We start from the raw sequence: 18,340 nt of genomic DNA, 5'->3' as shown, positions 1-18,340 counted from the left end.
ATTTCTGTTACTTCCAGTATCTAACCCAGCTATTTTAAAGTTAGTTTGTGTATCTCTACACTGTGCTGCAGCCTGCCTTCAGACTGAAAGCTTCTCAGTGCGTGTTCCATTTCCACAGCCAAAGATTTTCACCCACTAGAGGGGTTCTGAGACCCAGTGGCAAATTCTGCAATAAATCTAAGTGTGGGTTTTCTCCTGTGTCATGCACAATGTGTTAGTTTTATAAATGTTTATTATACTGTCCTAGAAGATAAATTTAATGTGTCTAGCTACTCCTGAGTTTTGCAGGATCAGTTCCCAAATCCAGGGAGGCATATGCACAACACAGCGACTCAAATAGCAGCACCAACCAGTGTTCCAAATTTTGGCTTCACTTCATCTCATTACAAAAAGCAGCTCGTGTCCTGCTGTGGAGGAGGTGCAGGATTATGCAGGAGGTCAGACTCCACCATTCTGCTGATCCCTTCTGTCCTTTACTGTCTATATATAAGTTTTCAAAGCCCTTTGGTCAAATGAAAACTTCATACGAAAATATTAAACCTAGATCCCTTGCTGGATTCATGTGACCAGTTGAGCGGACCTGTTTGCAAGTCAAGGCTCTTCAATCCATACATTCTTATTCACTTTACTAGCAGGCCTTTAAACTGTAAATATTGATGATTCTGCACTGCCTGCAATCTCTTTTAAGAGACTTTCACAAAGGACAGTCTACTTGTATTCAGCACTCAGCTTCAATACAAGAGCTGTTGGTCACAAGACGTGCAAAGTAGTATTTCAGCAAATTTCTTTGTCCTCCTGCACTCCAGTGAAGGTACTGGCTGTTGCTCTTGAACATTTAAATTCCAGCAGCAGCACTGGCAATACTACTGGTTTCCTCCTATATCCTCAAGCTAATAATTCAGCATGTAACAGGAAGTTAGCCAAAGCAGGTGCAAAATGGAAGACAGCAACCAATATTTGGGGAAATATCTAATTCTTGGGATGACAGAGGTTAGCTCAACTTTTTTTTTTTTTTTTTTTGAATCAAAATCACATATTTCTATTTTCACAGTATTTTCATAGCTGCTGCTGAAAATGCTTATGGCAATTTCCACTTAAAAGAATAACCATGACTTTGGAGGCCTAGCCTGCATTAAAATGCTTGGGACTGGCAATAACTGGTATCTGTGCAACACAATATTATAAAATTCTTGGATTTTAATAACATTTCTGGATATGGATCAGTTCATAAACTTTGTTTCACCCACCACCTAACAGATATCTGACTATGACTATTTAATGAAAATTTCTCTGAAATGAAATCTGAAACATTTCACACTATCAGACAGGGGAAAAAATAACTCTCCATATGAAAAATCCCATGCCACAGACTCAGCTCTGCATAGCTGAAGTTTATTTCATTTATTCCCATGGACAGCATTTTTCACCTTTGAAAATCTTCTCATACGGTGTTGTGGCAGCCTTCCATATTACCGCAGAAGCTACTAAAATGGACGGATGGAAGCTGAAGGCCCACATAATCCAACCTCCAAAAATGCTATGCTCCCTCAGGCCCTACCATTTCTGTGGGGTGCAGGAGGCATACAGCATTTCCCTGTGGAAAGCCTGAAACGTTTGAGTATTAGCAGTTAGGACTAAAAGTCTGCACACTGAAGTTTTATGCAAAGGTGATAACAAGGTGTGAAGTATGGACTTAAAACTGTGCTGAAAGCCATACAACCTGGCCCCAGCTGTGGCATATTTACCATCTGCATCAGGAGCACAAAGTCATCAACCAGATATTGGCTACACATCAGCTGGAAGGTGTGCAATGTGCCATAGAGAAGACTATGACCTTGAGCTGCCACAGTCCCATCTTCCTTTCCAGGAGGGCAGCTTCTGAAGATTAAAGACTGGAGGCCCACAGCCCATGGCTTTACTCCAGCAGCATCCCATCTAGGGTACAAACCCCCACATTTGAGCTTAATTACAAACCCAACACAAAGAGATGCCAGCCAGTATGAATCCAAGAAGGACAGGTACAGGCTTGCTTTACAGTCATGTCATACAGTCCTCTGTTCAAACAAATAAATCTTTCTTCTCTTCTTCCTTACTAACACTTTTATAGCATCCGCTACAGACACTGTCTCATAGTATTATCTCAAAAAATTGTATTTGTGATGATAGTGCACATCCTCCACTGCTGGAATCAGCAATGTATGTACCTCTGGGACAGAACCAACAAACTGTGCATCACTGACAGTGGCAATGCAGCCATAGCTATGGCAATGTATCATCAGGAACAGTGGTTCTTGCGATCAATAACATGCAACTACCTTGCAGCTTCCACCAAAGCACTTTGTAAGAGCACTACTGATTAATTGCAAGTAAATGGCATAATAGTTGTCATCCCACTGATTTACCGGAGTTTATCAAGAAAATAACAGTGGCTGTGGAAGAACTATTAGCAAATGTGCAAATGGAGCTTGCTTTATTATTGCCAGCAAATTCTAATGCACTGCTAATGTGACAGTGGCAGACAGCCCCGCTGCTTTTCCAAAATGATAGATCAGAGTAGCTCAGCCAAACCCATGGTAGGCATTTCCCTTTAGGAGTTCATGAACCAGCTTTTGACAGAGAAATGTATTGGTAGGAAAGAGAAAGGGGAAAAAAAAAACACAAACACATACACAAGGTTGAAGTTAAGGCATTCTAGGGATTAGCTTTCTGCTTATGGCACAAGCAAAAAGATACCAGAAATGACCTTTTCAGTAAGTAGATACCTTTTGCTCTTGTCAGTTCAACATGAGTGTGGATATTGCAGCTGCTGGACTGAACTATAAAATGTCAAAGACGTCAACAGCAGATGAACCTTCACTGGTATACATGCCTGGATTGCAGCATCATTTTTGCAAAGAAACAAAGCAAAAATGATCTTACTGTTTTATCACAGACTGCTTGAGTCAGGGAGGCACCACTGGAGATTGCTTGCTGAAGCACAGTCACCTAGAGTTGGTTACTCAGAGCCATGTTGAGTTACACACTGAGCATCTCCAAGGATGGAGACTCTAGAACATCTCTGGGCAACCTGTGCCAGTGTTTGATCAACCTTAGAGTAAATGTTTAAATGCAACTTCCCGTGTTTCAGTTTGCACCCACTGCCTCTGAGCCTGTCACTGGGCACCACGCAGAAGTGTCTGGCTATGTGTTCTTTAATTCCCAACTCCAACCCAATCAAATATTTATGCAAATGGATAAGATTCCCAAGCTCTCTCTTCCCTGCTGACTACTTCCCAGCACCTTCTTGTCCTTAACATGTTTTGAAATGGTTTCCAGGTTATCAGGAAAAGGTTCTTCACTGAGAGGGTGGTCAGGCCCTGAACTGGCTCCTCAAAGAAGTGGTCACAGTCTGAAGTTGCCATAGTTCAAGAAGCATCTGAACAATGCTCTCTGCCACATGGTCTGATTTTTGGATGGTCCTGCATGGAGCCAGGAGTTGGACTCAATGATCTGCATGAGACCCTACCAACTAAAAGTATTCTGTGGTTCTATGATTTATTTGTTCCATCACCTTCTCCACTGTCAAGACAAATCTGGCCAGGCCAAAGTTCTTTGGATACTCTCTCTTATTTTTCTTGAAGATAGAGGTGACATTTTCTTTCCTCTAGTCCTCAGTAACCTCTCCTTCTTGCCATGACCTTTCAAAGACTGCTGAGAGTCCCACAGTGACATCTAGATGGAAGCCACGTGTGAATGCCATTCTATTGGCATTCTCACTGTGTAGACTATTGCTCTTAAATGTTGACCCTCTTTTTTCATGTTCAAGATCCAAGCAATTTATACAACAAATTTAAAACCCTGTTTAGCCCTAAGTTTGAAACACATTAGGTACTTCAAGCAAGTTCTACATGGCTTTCTTAAGCGTGCTACAGAAATCACAATAAAATGCCTACTGTAGAAGCCTAACTAACTACAAGAGAAGATAATGATTCCTTGGAACAAGGACAATTCAGCGCCTTCTGAAGACAGGTACGTCCTTCTTCCTGATTCACCACTACCTGAAGTATTTCTCTAAAAAGTAGTAAATTGACAAAGGTAAGAAAAAGAATTTTAATAGTTCATCATATGAATTATATACTTACACAGACTCAGCTAACTAAAGCAGCTGGAAGAAAGATGGGACAGACGGGTTTTCCCCAGGGACTGAACTCTACAAGTGACTCAGTACTTCCTGCACACGTGCCTGTGCACACATAGGAGAGAGGCAACAAAAGCCCATGAAAATGTCAGCAGCAGGAACGTAATTAGTGTGATCTTAAGTTAAAGACGAGAGAAACTTTTACAGATGTAGTGCAGGCTACAAGTGTGGAACTATGAGCAAAACTAGACTCCTACTCTGTTCAGAGAAAAGAGATTTTGTAGGTGTTTGAAATAACAGATTTGTAGTGAAGAAAAAACAGACTCCGTATCAATTCCTTCTCCTAATGAAAGAGCTTGTCAGACCCTGAATAATGATTAAACCCTCAGGTCAAGGGTATATCTATCCAGACGGCAGAGAAATTGAAATGTTTTTCTTGCTGAGCCAAGGTGGAAAGAAGATATTCATTGAGCTTAATCGAAAAGTTAATAGAAAGTATTTAAACAAAACCTGGCACAACAGCTAGAAGATTTACTGGAAGAATTTGGGAAACCTGAAGCCTCCAAAGGACTCAACTCTTGCATCTAAAATTTGTGTCAGGGAAAAACATTTTGGCAAAGTTGAAACCTGGCATATGAATTGGTTTTGGTGGCTTTAGGAGGTTTGAATATATGTTTGCTATTTATAAGAAAGAGACCAGTGTATCTGTTTACATTTCCCAATCACCCACTGCATAAAAAGCCAAAAAAGATCTAAATATACATTTTAAGTACCACGTGATTTTAAGCGGGTTCCCACAAGGAAAGATTTCAAGTTTCAAATAACAATTTATTTTTTCTTCCTGTTGGCAAAATCCTTGTTGTTTCACACAAAATGATCCTCAAAGGATATGGATAAGATGTATTTTTCTTTGGACACCTCTCAATGCCTCTGATTTCACGGCTGATTGATATCCGTCTATATTTGAGAGGAAGAGATGTCATACAGGCAGGTCCCTCTCAAACAAGAATCACAGAAATAGCTCAGTGACAGTAGTTCTAAGTGCTCTTGCAGCACATAGGAAGTCTCTACAAAACCTAAGGTTAATTTTTATAAATAAGATAAAACTAGAACTGAATATTGGGATAATCAGGCAAGGACTCCATTTGGTTGTGGGGAGAGTCATAAATCAGACAAAGGTCTGTCCAGCAGCATAAGTCACTTGCCAGCAGAGAGTTATCTCCAACATTCAAGTTTCTGGCAGCAATTTTAACTAATGAATCCACTGTAATTAACTCATTAGCAGTTGTTCTAATGACTTTACCACACTAAGCCTCTGAGGCTCCAGAAAACTAGCTATTTCAGAGGTTGTAAATTTGGCTAAGATGTGACAGACATTTGCACAAGGTTTCTTTCAGTGTGTTCATCTGATTTCCACTTCTAGGAAAAACACAGTCTTTGTGGCAACACTTCTGGCAGAATAGATCCTGCCTGTTCTATGCTGTGGCTACACAGTTTGTACAGCAAGGCTGGCAATAAACACACTTCCTTTTACACTAAACATTCAGGCCTTTCTTCACTTTTGGGACAAAAACCGCTACAACTGCATGAGGGATTTTGGCAGCTGGCAGTGCTGCCTTTGTGCAACAAAGAACAATAAATGTAGAACACACAAAGGTCATTACAGCAACAGAGCAGGACCTGCTCTAACAAGTTATGAATATGTAATACAAAATGGAGTTTGACAGGTGTTTGCTGTTCTCCATATAGTGCTCCTCAAGGATTCTGAACACCATGCTCTTAATTGGCTCTTGCAAAAACTATTTAAACCCACTGCTGTGTGACACCCAGCTTCAGATCAGTTGATGCTGCTCCTTGGCCATGAGTGCCTGACCCAAAAGCTTCCCATTGAAGGGCTGCAGGCAGAAGTACCTTCTCCAAATCTGCACTGCATCTCTTCCAGTGCTGAGTCAGGACTGACCACTGTGTGGCCAACTGTGCAGCACCCACTGTGACCCTCACATAAATTCCACCTGAGTTTTCTACATATTTCATGTAAAACCCCAGAACGATGGCCGGACAACGCTAATCTCAGCATATGAGTAGGACACTTGGGTGGGACCAGAGGGCATCCTTCCAACCTGAGTAGCCATTAGAGTTCCTTTCTCCTTTTCCATGGTAAACATCCTTATATTAAAAATCTATGGTGGGAGAAGAGTGAGAAGTCACTCCACAGTGGGGACCAGCTATGCTTTCCATCCTTACCTGCTTGTCAGTATGCCATCAAGGATAACACAATGCAACTTTCAGCCCTTCCCAGGCTGGGCTCCCTGAAGACAGTCCATTCCCATGAAGGATGCTCTGTTTCAAGTCCCTCTAGCACACACACACATTATGCCACCATCCAAGTCATATCTACTTCTACTAGTTGTGCCATAGACCTCAGCAAAGAGGAGCAAGGGATGACAAAGACACTGTGAGGTGTTTCCCGTATGTTCAATTCTAAGCAGTGCAACAGATCAAAAACAGTCTAGCAGTCACTCAGTATGTAATCCTAGCACAATCCTTTGTATCCTAATGCAGAGTGTACAAGAGGATGTAGACAGCCTTGTTGCTTTGAGAATAGCAACGTATCAGTGCTTGTAAATTGCTTCTCATCTCAGATGTTCAACGCAGGATGTTTTATTTTTAAATACTAAGAGAAACAGTACATTTTATGAATGCTCTTTCATTATCTTCCAGTTTAGCAGATAATGCATGTAGCTGGGTCATGATTTCAGAGTTTCGTCCCCGTTCTGTAGTAGTTAATCCTTTTAAAATGAAACTCAGACACAACACACCAGCTATTAGAGCTGCAGGGTTTTTTGTTTTTTTTTTTTGTTAGACTTCACTGGAGATCACAAGATCTTCACTGCCCACATCTAGATACAGTTGAAAACAAGCACCCTGGATGCTGCTCCATTCCTTTCATATCTGAATCCTACTGACACTAAAAAAGAAGAGGGAGAGAAAAGGACAGCACTGTTACCCAGGCTTGGGGGAATGGAAAAGCCCAGTCAGGACACACCTAGGGTGGCAGTCTGCCTTTGTTTAACTGTGTGTACATTTTGGCTGCAGTAGTGGTTACAACCCCTAATACACCAAAAACATGGCTCCTCTATGCTTTTATGCACTGAAAGCTTGCCTGTCAGTCACCGTGAGATCTGCTGGGCTAAGTACCCTCTCAGAGCATGCCCAGGCAGTTCAACCACAGCACAAATGCACTTGGAAGAGCCTGAGGCACCAAATCTCCCTTGATCTGTTGCCAGAGTAGCAGCTCTGTGCTGGCAGACATGAGCACTTACAGAAGATAACCTTCCACCACTCCTGTGGCTCTAGCACTAGCTAACTATCAACATCATGGCAGACAGGACAGATGACCTTAGAACAAACTAAAAAGCAATGGCAAGTGACAAACAAGATAGGGCCTTACTCCTGGCTCTGTTAGTGCACACGAAACACATTAGATATGGTTCTGAAACAGCACTCTCAATCCTGGTTTAGCTGATAGCTGAGGTAGCTGTCCTCACATTTTCACAGTATTTTCATATGCAAATCTGGCCTCACCTCTCATATTCAGTCAATAACTGTTGCTACTGCTGCTGATCGGCACATAAGGACCATGCACTTGCAACAATCAGGCATAGTCTTTCTCAAACCGCAGCATTCTAGGTTTAAGAAAAGGGAAAGAGTAAATTTAAAGCTTAATTATTTAAAATAGATTAGTTTCCTTGCTGAAGAGGAAGGGATGCAATTTAACAAGTCCAGGACTGACATTTAAAAGTGTAGTGGTGAGTCATTAAAATCCAGGCTGTGCCAAAAGGGTGTAGTTGAGAAGGGCGTGAAATGCAAATGTAAACTCTCTAGAGCTTTAATCCTGACTGCAGTATTACTGACAAAGCTCAGCTTAGAACTTACCCAAATTCACCTTGCCTAGCTTTATAAACATGGATACCCCTTTTAGAAGCTGTTGTCCTACATAGCATCTGTAGTTCATGGAGAGAAATCAAGACCTCAGCAGGAAAGCAAGCTAATCTGAACCACAGTTCTCGATTGGTTTACACATCTCCACTATTCCCTTCCCTTTTGAAGGAAATCTCCTGACTACATCACTCTTACATCTGTTAGTTTCAAGAGTCAGGCTGTCAGAAGAGCTTTCATGAAGATCTGTTCTAGACACCAAAACAACTCTAACAGTGTCCTATCTTCTCAGTCTTCACAGGTGCTGTCTTACCTGCCCTGTTATTCCTCTACAGTAACTACTGAAGTTCATGACTACTGCGTTTTATGACCATGCTCTAGCAGGCGCCATTCTGCCCACATTTCACTCATGGCCCACCAGCCCCCAGGCTGTACTGCCAGATAGGTTATTCCATCCCAGGTACAGGTCTTTGCTCCTATTTAGCTTCAAGAGGACCCCATTGACCCATGTCAGCCAGCCTGGCAGGTGCCTCTGAATAGAAGACCAACCCTTCAACCTACGAACAATTCCTCCAACCTGGTGTTATCCAGGAAGGGTTTGGCTCTCCTTACTCTCTTCTAACACATTGTTCTGTGAAACACAAAAGAAAAAAACCACACTTCTGCTTCTTTTTTTCCCTCTTTCTGAAGCCTGAATGTTCCTATGCAAGGAAGATCATTATAAAGTCAAATAGAAACTATATAAGACAAACATTGCTGAGTTGATGAAGCTCAGAAAAAGGAAGACGAAGACACTTCCAGTATGCTTTTGCTTTAAGAACAAACAGACTATGTAAGATTTCTATTTACCTTTAAGACACATACATTTTTACTGGTATTTTTTGCTGGCAACAATGCAAAACTTTCAGAACCACAACACAATGCTAGCGATCTGCAAATAATACAGTCACTGGCTACATCAATAAAATAAAAATGCAGTTTAAAATTGGCAAAATATAATATAACTTCTCTTAGGGTAAAGAACCAGAACAGTGTATAAGGTTGATGGACAAGTGAAGAAAAAGACTTAAGTTTTTCCACACATTTCTCCAAGCCTTCAACATGATAAATTGGTATTTAAAAATATACATCATACAATGCTTAGGCTGCAAGTCAAGAGGAATTATACCACTAATGAAACAAAATTAATAAATAACTTCACTCTAATATCAAAGAGATGGACTTATTTTCCCATCCTTCAATGGGAAACATCATTTCCTAGAGTGAATTCAAGGTGAAGAGGGATTAAAGTGATAACATTCAAAAGAAGTAGCATTTGTTTGTATTTCCTAAAATAGGTTGGGATTAATGACATAGAAGAAAATTTCAAGATTATTTAATGGAAGCTATAAAGGATTTTAAGGTGCTTTTTCATGCTGAATAGCAATGGTAAAATAGCGCTTTTCCTAACCCCATTTCTCATCTTTCATTAGTTTTCCTCTCAAATCCTCCAAGCTTATGAGTTGCTATCATTTCAAAATGACCAGACTTAGGAAGTAGCTTACTTTTAGATGGGGTACCTTTCCCAACAGGAAATTAAGATTCTGCAATCCCAACTTGCATCTAAAGTTAACAGTTTTTTCATCCCACAAACCAGCTTCCCAGCTGGGAAAAGCTACGACCTGCAGAAGGTCTCCAAGGACTGTTCATTTCTGATTTTCCCTGTAAAAAGACAATAGATTAATCATTAAAACACATTCTCATTACATATAGGAAATCTGATTTCAGGTCCTTGATTGATACTCTGCATGGCAGGAATTTGAAACTAGGTGTCACAGGGCTGTGCCTCACTGGAAGCGATATAGTGATATAAAGAGCAATTTGAAAGTTGACCATGATGTAGGAACAGTAGCAGTGAAGTACCACATTGCAGTGACGCTTCAGGAGGACCTGCTGCATGGAGTTTGAAATGCAGCAGGGCTGGGAATGGGAGCCCAGGGTTAGGCTGCAGATTCTGAGGGGTAGAACTACTGAGGAAGAGATTGGTTTCCAGGTTAGAGTAAAGAAAAGAAAACCACCAGAGCAGCTCCACCATGGCTTTGACTTGAACAGTCCAGAGGGCAGAGACTCCACAATCTCTGGTAGTGGTACTATACCACTGCCCCAGTGATGCAGCTTCTCCTAAAATCTACCTCAAGCCTTCCAAGCCTCAGGCTGTAGCCATTTTCCCTTGCCACATTGCTTGCTTCTGCCAGGAAGACTGCCTCTATTATCCCTAGAACTGTTCTTTAAGCAGGCATCAGCTGTTACTAGCCATCTTTGTCTTTTTCACTGAAGACGTCTATACTGTTGATGAGGAAAGCCATAAGTCTGTTAGCACCCGTAGTCCAGGTGCTTTAGGCCCCAAGTACCTTGGTGACCCACTACTGGACTCTCTCCTGTATGAAAGGGCTGTTACTGCTACTGAGAGAGATATCTGAGCAAATGCTGGGAAACCCCACACTAGGTCATTTCAAGGTTTTGCTCCTTTTCTTTACCTCCCCTGAATCTTTTCTTTTGCAGAACAAGGATATTACTACAAAGAATTGCAATGATAACAAATTAACTTTATCTTATGAAAATTAACATAACCTGAAAGCTCTTCCATTGATCCACAACAAAATATCAGTTTATCCTCTTTACTTGAGACATCTAACAAAGACAAATAAACAAAAAACATCTAATCCTAGCCTAGTCCTTTATTCTAGCTGACAGTTGAGAAAAGCACCTGTAAAGAGCAATTAATCTCCCTTATCTGAGCTGACTTGGCATGAGAGGCATCACCTTCTGGAGTTGTCTATTCACTCCATTGCCTACAAACGGAGCTTAGGGGACTGTCTCAGGCTTAAACATCAAACTTAGGATAGATGACTCCCAAGTTACTAACAATGTTGGCTGATAATATGCAGGCTAAAAAGACGAGATAAGTTCCTCTCCTAATTTTGAACTGGCTCTGTAAAGCAAGGGGGAGTAAAAATGCAGTTATGTTTTGACAGAATAGCAGTTACAAATCTAAATGCAAAGATGGTGTTTAATGGTGCAATTCACATCAGCCTCCAAATCTGATGTATAGCCATAATGCTTATTTTAGTGCAGTAAAATGTACAGTATATGTTTAATTCAAGAGTTGAAAACTCCAACTCTATGAAGTTGAACTGCTCTTTTATTACAGTGGAAGCCTTAACTCTATCCTCTTTCTTGCACATCTCCTGTGGTATTCCCATATATAGCTATAAACGGAGCACAATCACATCTAATTTTATTCTCAGCTGTACATCGTTATTTCTTGTGATTTGTCACTATTCCATCTCATGGAATATAGCAGTGTAAGCCTTACTTCACCAGAAAATCACTCTAATGCCCAAACTCTACTGTTGTTCAGCAACACCACAACAGATTTTAGTTATCGCTGTCTTTTTCAAAGCTGACAGCAAGGAGTAAGAGCACTGCAAGGGGCAATGCACATTTCATGAATGTTTTGGCTGCAAGAAGTAGATCAAAAGGTATTTTGGTAAGGAAAAAGAGTACCCCTAGGAAAAGAAAGTATAAGAAAGAGACTTAAGAATTCATCCACCTCCTCACTGTTGAGCAGAAGGAGGCATGAAGTGAACTGGAACCTTGGCTCACCCTCAGGCAGCCAGGAGGGCTGAGAGACTGGACCCAGAGTGAGACAAAGAGGGATGCACAGAATGCAGGGGCTTGCAAGGGGAGAGTAGGGGCAGCACTTTTTCTCTGGCATGGCAGCAGTCCTTCACACAGACCAGGAGTGCAGCTTCTAGATGCAGTGTCATCTGCACCCTTCATGCAAAAGGTCTGCCTTCTAGACATCATGTTTTTCAAAACCCCTCAGTCATGCAGATCAGAGTGCTGCTATTGCAGTATGTAACTGATAGTTCCACTCTGTCAAAGAGAAACGAATGAGAGCAGTGAAAAAAAATTTTAATTTAACTACAACGGGGTTTTTTTCCCCCTCTATATGTTTTTTTAAACTGTTTTTCCTTTCTGCAAAAGTGCTTTTATTTTAATTACAAAGTAGAAAATCCAATTGTGCAAAAACCAAAAGATGCTTGCACTCTAAAACAAATTTTAGTTTCAGAAACTAGTTCATATGATCAGTGCGCCTCCACGTTTCTCTAGTGGCTACATATTCTGGCTGCAATACATCTTCCAAGATGTATTCCCCTGTTTAGCATCTCAGTAAAGACAGAGGAACACATTATAAGCATCTTTCACAGTTCATCTCGAATGCATGCCCTTCATGCTTTGTCCAGGGAAAGGAGAACATCTACAAAACAAAATCAAGAGGACCACATGCAATTTTAAAACTATGCTTCTTTTTTTTTTTTAAACACTGTACTTCAGTGTATGCTAAAAATATTCAAAAAGGAGAAACATTTATCTCAGAGGATGAGAAATTCAGGCATGGCCAAGATCTTCCTCGGTCTAGATGTAGTCTGAGGAAGAAAGAGAGGGAAAGAGACAAATTCACATGAGCATTGGCACTGAAGGTATAGAGGTATGCTTTAGAAAGGAAGAGAAGGTGGGGGAGGGGAGATAGATGCACCTATCATTTATTAAAATTTTGGAAAATATTCATATCCCATAATTTTAGTCATCACCATAGCATCCTTCAGAGTGGTGGGAAGTATGAATTCTGATTATTTTTTTCCCTACTAAAAGAAGCCAAGATAGACTAGATTCCTAACATGGAGACCTACATCTGCTGCCTGAAGTATAAAAGGAGTACCCACCTTCTGCCAAAATTGAATGGGAGGCTTATATTTGGCATACCAAAGTTACTCTGGTACAAAACAGTGGGGAAAAAAAAATCTAGGAGAGAATTAGAATTAAAACATCTCAGATCTACAACCAGGACATAGAACCTCACATACCTCGCAGTCATGACTTTCAGCTCCAGTACACTCTGCTTCCACAGCTCTCTTATCTGTATTTCTACATAACAAGTCCAGTTCACAGAAAGCTAGTTCACTGAGCATATGCTCAGATCAAAAAACCTATTAAAGGATCGCAGTGTGAGGAAGATAGGACCAGCTGATTGATAGTGATTGCACTGGAAATGGGAAAGGCTGCACAACTCTTTCCGAAATGCACATTTCCCAGAACTATGAGACGTTTGGAGCTGGTACTGTGTTCAGCCCATTAAACAGATATTTAGGCTAGAAGGGATATCTTCAAAGCGTAGTCTCACTTCACAGGCCACAGCACTTCATTGTTTAATTCCTTCATTAAAGCAGTAGGAGTTCATTTTGGTGTATCATATTTAGATTTAAAAGAATTTCAAGAAGAATCTATTAAACTCCTAATAAACTTATTCCAGCAGTTATTTAGCCTGTTAAAAATATGTTCCTTTTTTGTAGCCTAAGTTAATCTGGTTTTACTTAAAGATTGAGTGTCAACATGCTTTCATTCACTAGATTAAATTGTCATCCTGTATCAGAACTGTCTCTTTGTAGCAGTTCTTACACCATGATAAAGTAATGTGCTAATCTTCTCTTGGTCAAATTGAGAAGATTGAGCTTCCTCACCTCTCTGGATAGGCAGCATTTTCGGACCTTAAAACATCAGAACTACAACAGGACTAATAGTTTGACCACTACATAAGTTGTATCATCCCCTAACTCCTACCAGATCTAGATACATCATAGATGTACAGAAACACCTTGGCTTCCTTAGCCTCATATTGCAAATTAAGTATTTTCCAGAGCTTCCCAGCCACACCATGGCTACAATTAGAGATAGCAGTCATGGAAAACAAGACACCTGAATTATGAATTCTATGAGGCATCCTGATATGTCAGGTGGACACCATCGTATGGTAAATTACATGGTAGAGTTAGAAATACCTGATTTAGCTTTTGAAAACTCTGCTGTGGCAGCACAGAGCTCTTTGCTGCTAAATTTATCTTGTTACTTGGCAGTCTGCAACATAGACATATTGAGTAAGATTCATCTGGCCAAGCACAGATGTATACATCTGAGCCAGACACCCTTGCCTCCTATATGGACGTCTTATCCAGGAGTAGGTGTCTGAAATAGATTATGAGTCATGCTTTAAAAGAGACTACTTTTCTCAACTGATGAAACATGGAACCTAGAATAGCTGAGAGGTAGACACCTCCAGGCTGTAGTAAAGTTTGCCAAAATGAATGCCACCCACACTGAGGAGTGATCAAAGAATGGCTTAGGTTGGACAGAACCTTAAAGATCAATTAGTTCCAACTCCCTGCCATAAGCAGGGTTACCAGCCACTGGATCAGGCTGCCCAGGGCTCCATCCAACATCCAGGGATGGGAAATCCACGGCTTCTCTGGGAAGTCTGTGCCAGTACCTCATCACCCTCTGAGTGAAGAATTTCCCTCTAACGCCTAACCCAGATCTCCCCTCTTTTAGTTTAAAGCCATTTCCCCTTGTCCTATCGCTATCAGACCATGTAAAATATCAACTCCCTCCTGTTTATAAGCTCCCTTCAAGTACTGGAAGGCAGCAGCGAGGTCTCCCCAGAGACTTCTCTTCTCCAAGAGAAACAAGCACAGCTCCCTCAACGTTTCTTCATAAGAGAGATGCTCCAGCCTCTGTTTTTCTCCTGACCTGCTCCAACAGCTTCACATCTTTCTCATGCTTGGAGCCCCACACATGAGAAACTCCTGGAAAACCAGGAGTCCTATTCAGAAGTCCTATTTCTACCATTTTCCTCTTTCCCCTTTCATTAGGCATGGTATGGAAACACCAAGAGCTTGAGGGAGAATTAAAAGAAGATTTTGTCAACCTTTTTGACTCAAAATGAACATTTCTGAGTACTTCATGAGAATATTGGTACTGCTTTACTTAGAACTTCAGACGAATTCATTTTAAAAGTCTGAAGTGGAAAGTTATATTTCTTGCAAATAACTTTCCTTCACGTTAAAAACTACCTGACCTTTCATCATTTTAGTAATTTCTCCCCTTCTTTCCATACAGCTTAGAGATAGTACTGGAAAAACTGAGTAAAATGGAAAAAGGTGTGCAAGCACTTGAGCATTTGCATGACAACATTAATACTAGTTGGGGGGTACTGCACTCAAGCTGGTGATACAGTATGAAAGCTGTTGGGGGAAAAAAAAAAAGGAGGAAGATGGGTTGGATTCTTGTAGTTGTTATCATGAAAGTCTGAAACATCTTAATGTAAATTCTCTTTTTTTCTTTGGGTATATAAGGGTCAAGGCATATATAGTAACTTACTATTTCCTATTGCGGCAACACCTGCACAACAGATGCCATCACATAGACTGTTATGTGCACCAGTTATACCAACCAAAAAGCCAGTTTCTTCTCTGATAGAGAGAGATCAGGAGTTTTGTAACCAATTTCAACAGGAACAGTAGTACTATCAGTCATTCTGCAACAATCCTACTAATTATTCCTACTAATTTCACCTGAGTTATTTGAGAGATTTTCCTGTTTGTATTTTGATCTTGGCAAACAGTAATAGTCATGCCCAACCTGCTGCTTAGAAACTAGACACTAGGTGAACTCAGTAACTATTATCACAGTTGAACTTCATTTCTTTGTTGACATTCATGATTATAGTACATTCAGTCATTAGGATTTGGAAAATATGTATATATATATATAAAGTAAAACGTAAAGCCTTAAGTACAAATCCAGGTAACAAAACACTTCTATTTACAGTCAGCACAGTGTCATTCAGATGAAATGCAACTGGTTCTCACAGCCTGAGATCCCAAAGGGTACATGCACCTTCTTCTTTCAATTATTTATATCATGAGAACCAAGACATTATGGAGGTAGAGTCCACACTACTTGGAAGTAAGGTGTTTCAAGACTTACTTCAAGAGATCTCAAATCACATACCATGACATCAATAAAAGTAGAGGAAATTATTATTTGTCTTTTTTTCTTCCTTTTAGATAGGGAATATAAACATTTTATCTTTTTTTTTATTTAAGAAAAAAAAGATTACTTTAACCCTCTCTTGGGATGATGAAAGAATCAGGAAGATGTAAGCAGAGAAATGTCATTCACTTGCCAAAGCCAATTATCCAGTGTGCTACTAATCTTAAACTAAGATGAAAGAGCTAGAGAGACTCAGAGACACAATGCTGCTGTTGAGATTCTTTTGGTTACTGAAGTCCATTCTTTTTCTACACACAATCTTTTTTGTTTTAATGACCCATACATCCTCTACACCTGAGAAAAGTAGTATTTTATCCTGTACTTCACCATGAATTCTCTCTTTCCCTCTTTGAAGAAGTCTGAAGTTGCTTCTGCTTTGAATTGTGTCTTAAAACAAAAAAAACACCTCAGTAATTTTCTAAAGGAGTCTTAACTAAAGCTTTACCTTTGAACTAGACTGGAACATTATTGGTCAAATTTTCCTTTACTTCGGAGAATATTTAATCTGAAGTTTTTTGTTGTTGCTCTAATGAGGTGTTTTTTGAGTTTCAGTGATGGAATAGGTTAGTATGCAAAAGCTTAAAAGGGAGGTATTTCTGAGTACACTGAATGAAATGCATCTTCCACATCTTGCCATAAAATTAATTATGCCAGAGAGAAAGGAAGCTTGTGTTATACAAGCTCTCAAAAATTTCTCCATGAAAAAAAATCATCCCCACAATCACTGGAAGATATGAAGCAGCACTGTTACACAGATTTTCTCCTCAGAATTTCTGATAAATATAAATTTGAATTCCACACTTAAGATAATACTGAATGCCTCAAATATAAATTATGGCTTGGTAGATTTCAAATAGAAGCACCTATGAAGGTATTTATGGAACAAGACTCCATAAATAATGCTACATTTTAAGAATCCAACCTTAATATTCATGATACAGACTGCATTGTTACTTGATAGCAGTGCGATACAGGATGGACCACTTAACAGAGAAAAGAGCAATAATTCCATTTTTAGACAAATCAAACAGACCTTTGAGCAAGACACTTATCCTCACACATCTCCATGAGTTAAAAAGTTAAATCCGATCTAAAGGAACTACTGGGAGACTACAAAGCACCACTTGTATTTTTCCTTGTCAAGTTTTAAAACATTTTTTCTGAGTTATGTCTGTATTTACTCAGTCATTCTGCAATTAGTATATAAGCATAGAGCAGTATTTAACATAACAACCATACAATTGCACTTGCTGGCTGATGCTACGATAATTTTGTTGTGGGATGGTGTAGCGATCAGAAGGACTAAGGCAATAGAAATAGCGTTACAAAAAAGGTGGAAGGAAAATAGAGCGGTCACCTGGATTTGAAGATTTTGGGCTCGCAGGGAAAGGCTCCCACCAAGGAGGGATCTCCAAGAAGAGATCCTTCCTCAGGGGCAGTCAGCCCTTAAATGAGGCCTAGGAGGGGTGGAGCCAGGCTCCACCCCTTCTGGTTGCACAGGTGAATTGTCTTCACCTGTGCTCCCAGGGCTGACTGAGTCTTTCCTCCAGGTGCTCAATCAGTGGTTCAGGCCATGACTCAGCAGTTTCCATACAGACAGGTAAAATTCCATGACACTGGGCTTTGCTGAGGTACAATGATTGTGTAATACCTGTTCCTTTCATTACTTAACTCTTATTTTTCAGTAGGCTTTCGCTGTACCTACATTAACTATAATGCAAATGATTAATGATAGTAATAATACTGATTTTATCATGCATACATTAACAGCACCAGCAGCATTTGCATTGTAGCTTCCAGCACACTAGGAATTTCTGTGGGTTTTACTGCACCACAGAACTCCTCTTTCCCCTAGAGGCATAAGGTCCTAGCATCTCAGCACAAGCTTTCTCCAAAAATCAGCACTCCTTTGTACGTTGGGTTTGTAAATTATGAAGTTTAAGCCTTTTGTCTTCATGTCCAGGCTTTCCTCTACCTTAATAATGGTCAATTCCTCAAAGTACTCCCTAGTGGCAAGATGGAACAGCAGGCTGAACAAGCATCCTGCTGGGAAACAGCAGCATTCCCCACAAAATACATCTGCCACACATTTCTTCCAACACTTTCGTAAGGAAGGAGTAAACCAATAGTAACAGAACACTGCGCTAAAAAGTCATATATAGATTTGAGAGCTCAAGTATATTCCAACAATCTTCCAGTTACTGTATGCACTCAGCATGCCTAGTGCAATGGCTTATGAGCATGGTTTTACAGCGTACATGGAAAACATCTTCCCAGGGCTCGAATCAGGGAACTTCTTTTACGGTTCAACATCCAGCAGCCAGTTGCTGGAAGACAAGAAAGCATTCCAGA

At 40.3% G+C, this 18,340-nt stretch overlaps 1 long non-coding RNA gene across 1 annotated transcript in view; it reads right to left on the bottom strand.

Annotated features, from left to right (window-relative positions):
- LOC110404508 overlaps nucleotides 1-2,989 on the bottom strand; it is a 160,593-nt gene extending 157,604 nt beyond the window's left edge. Inside the window, exon 1 of the long non-coding RNA XR_002442296.1 lies at nucleotides 2,920-2,989. This is a non-coding gene — a long non-coding RNA (uncharacterized LOC110404508). The remainder of the gene's footprint in view (nucleotides 1-2,919) is intronic.

This window comes from Numida meleagris, chromosome 1 (genome assembly GCF_002078875.1).
Source record: "Numida meleagris isolate 19003 breed g44 Domestic line chromosome 1, NumMel1.0, whole genome shotgun sequence".
NCBI lineage: Eukaryota > Metazoa > Chordata > Aves > Galliformes > Numididae > Numida > Numida meleagris.
The sequence above is the reverse complement of the archived record's forward strand: the minus strand, read 5'-3'. Positions and strand labels throughout refer to the sequence as shown.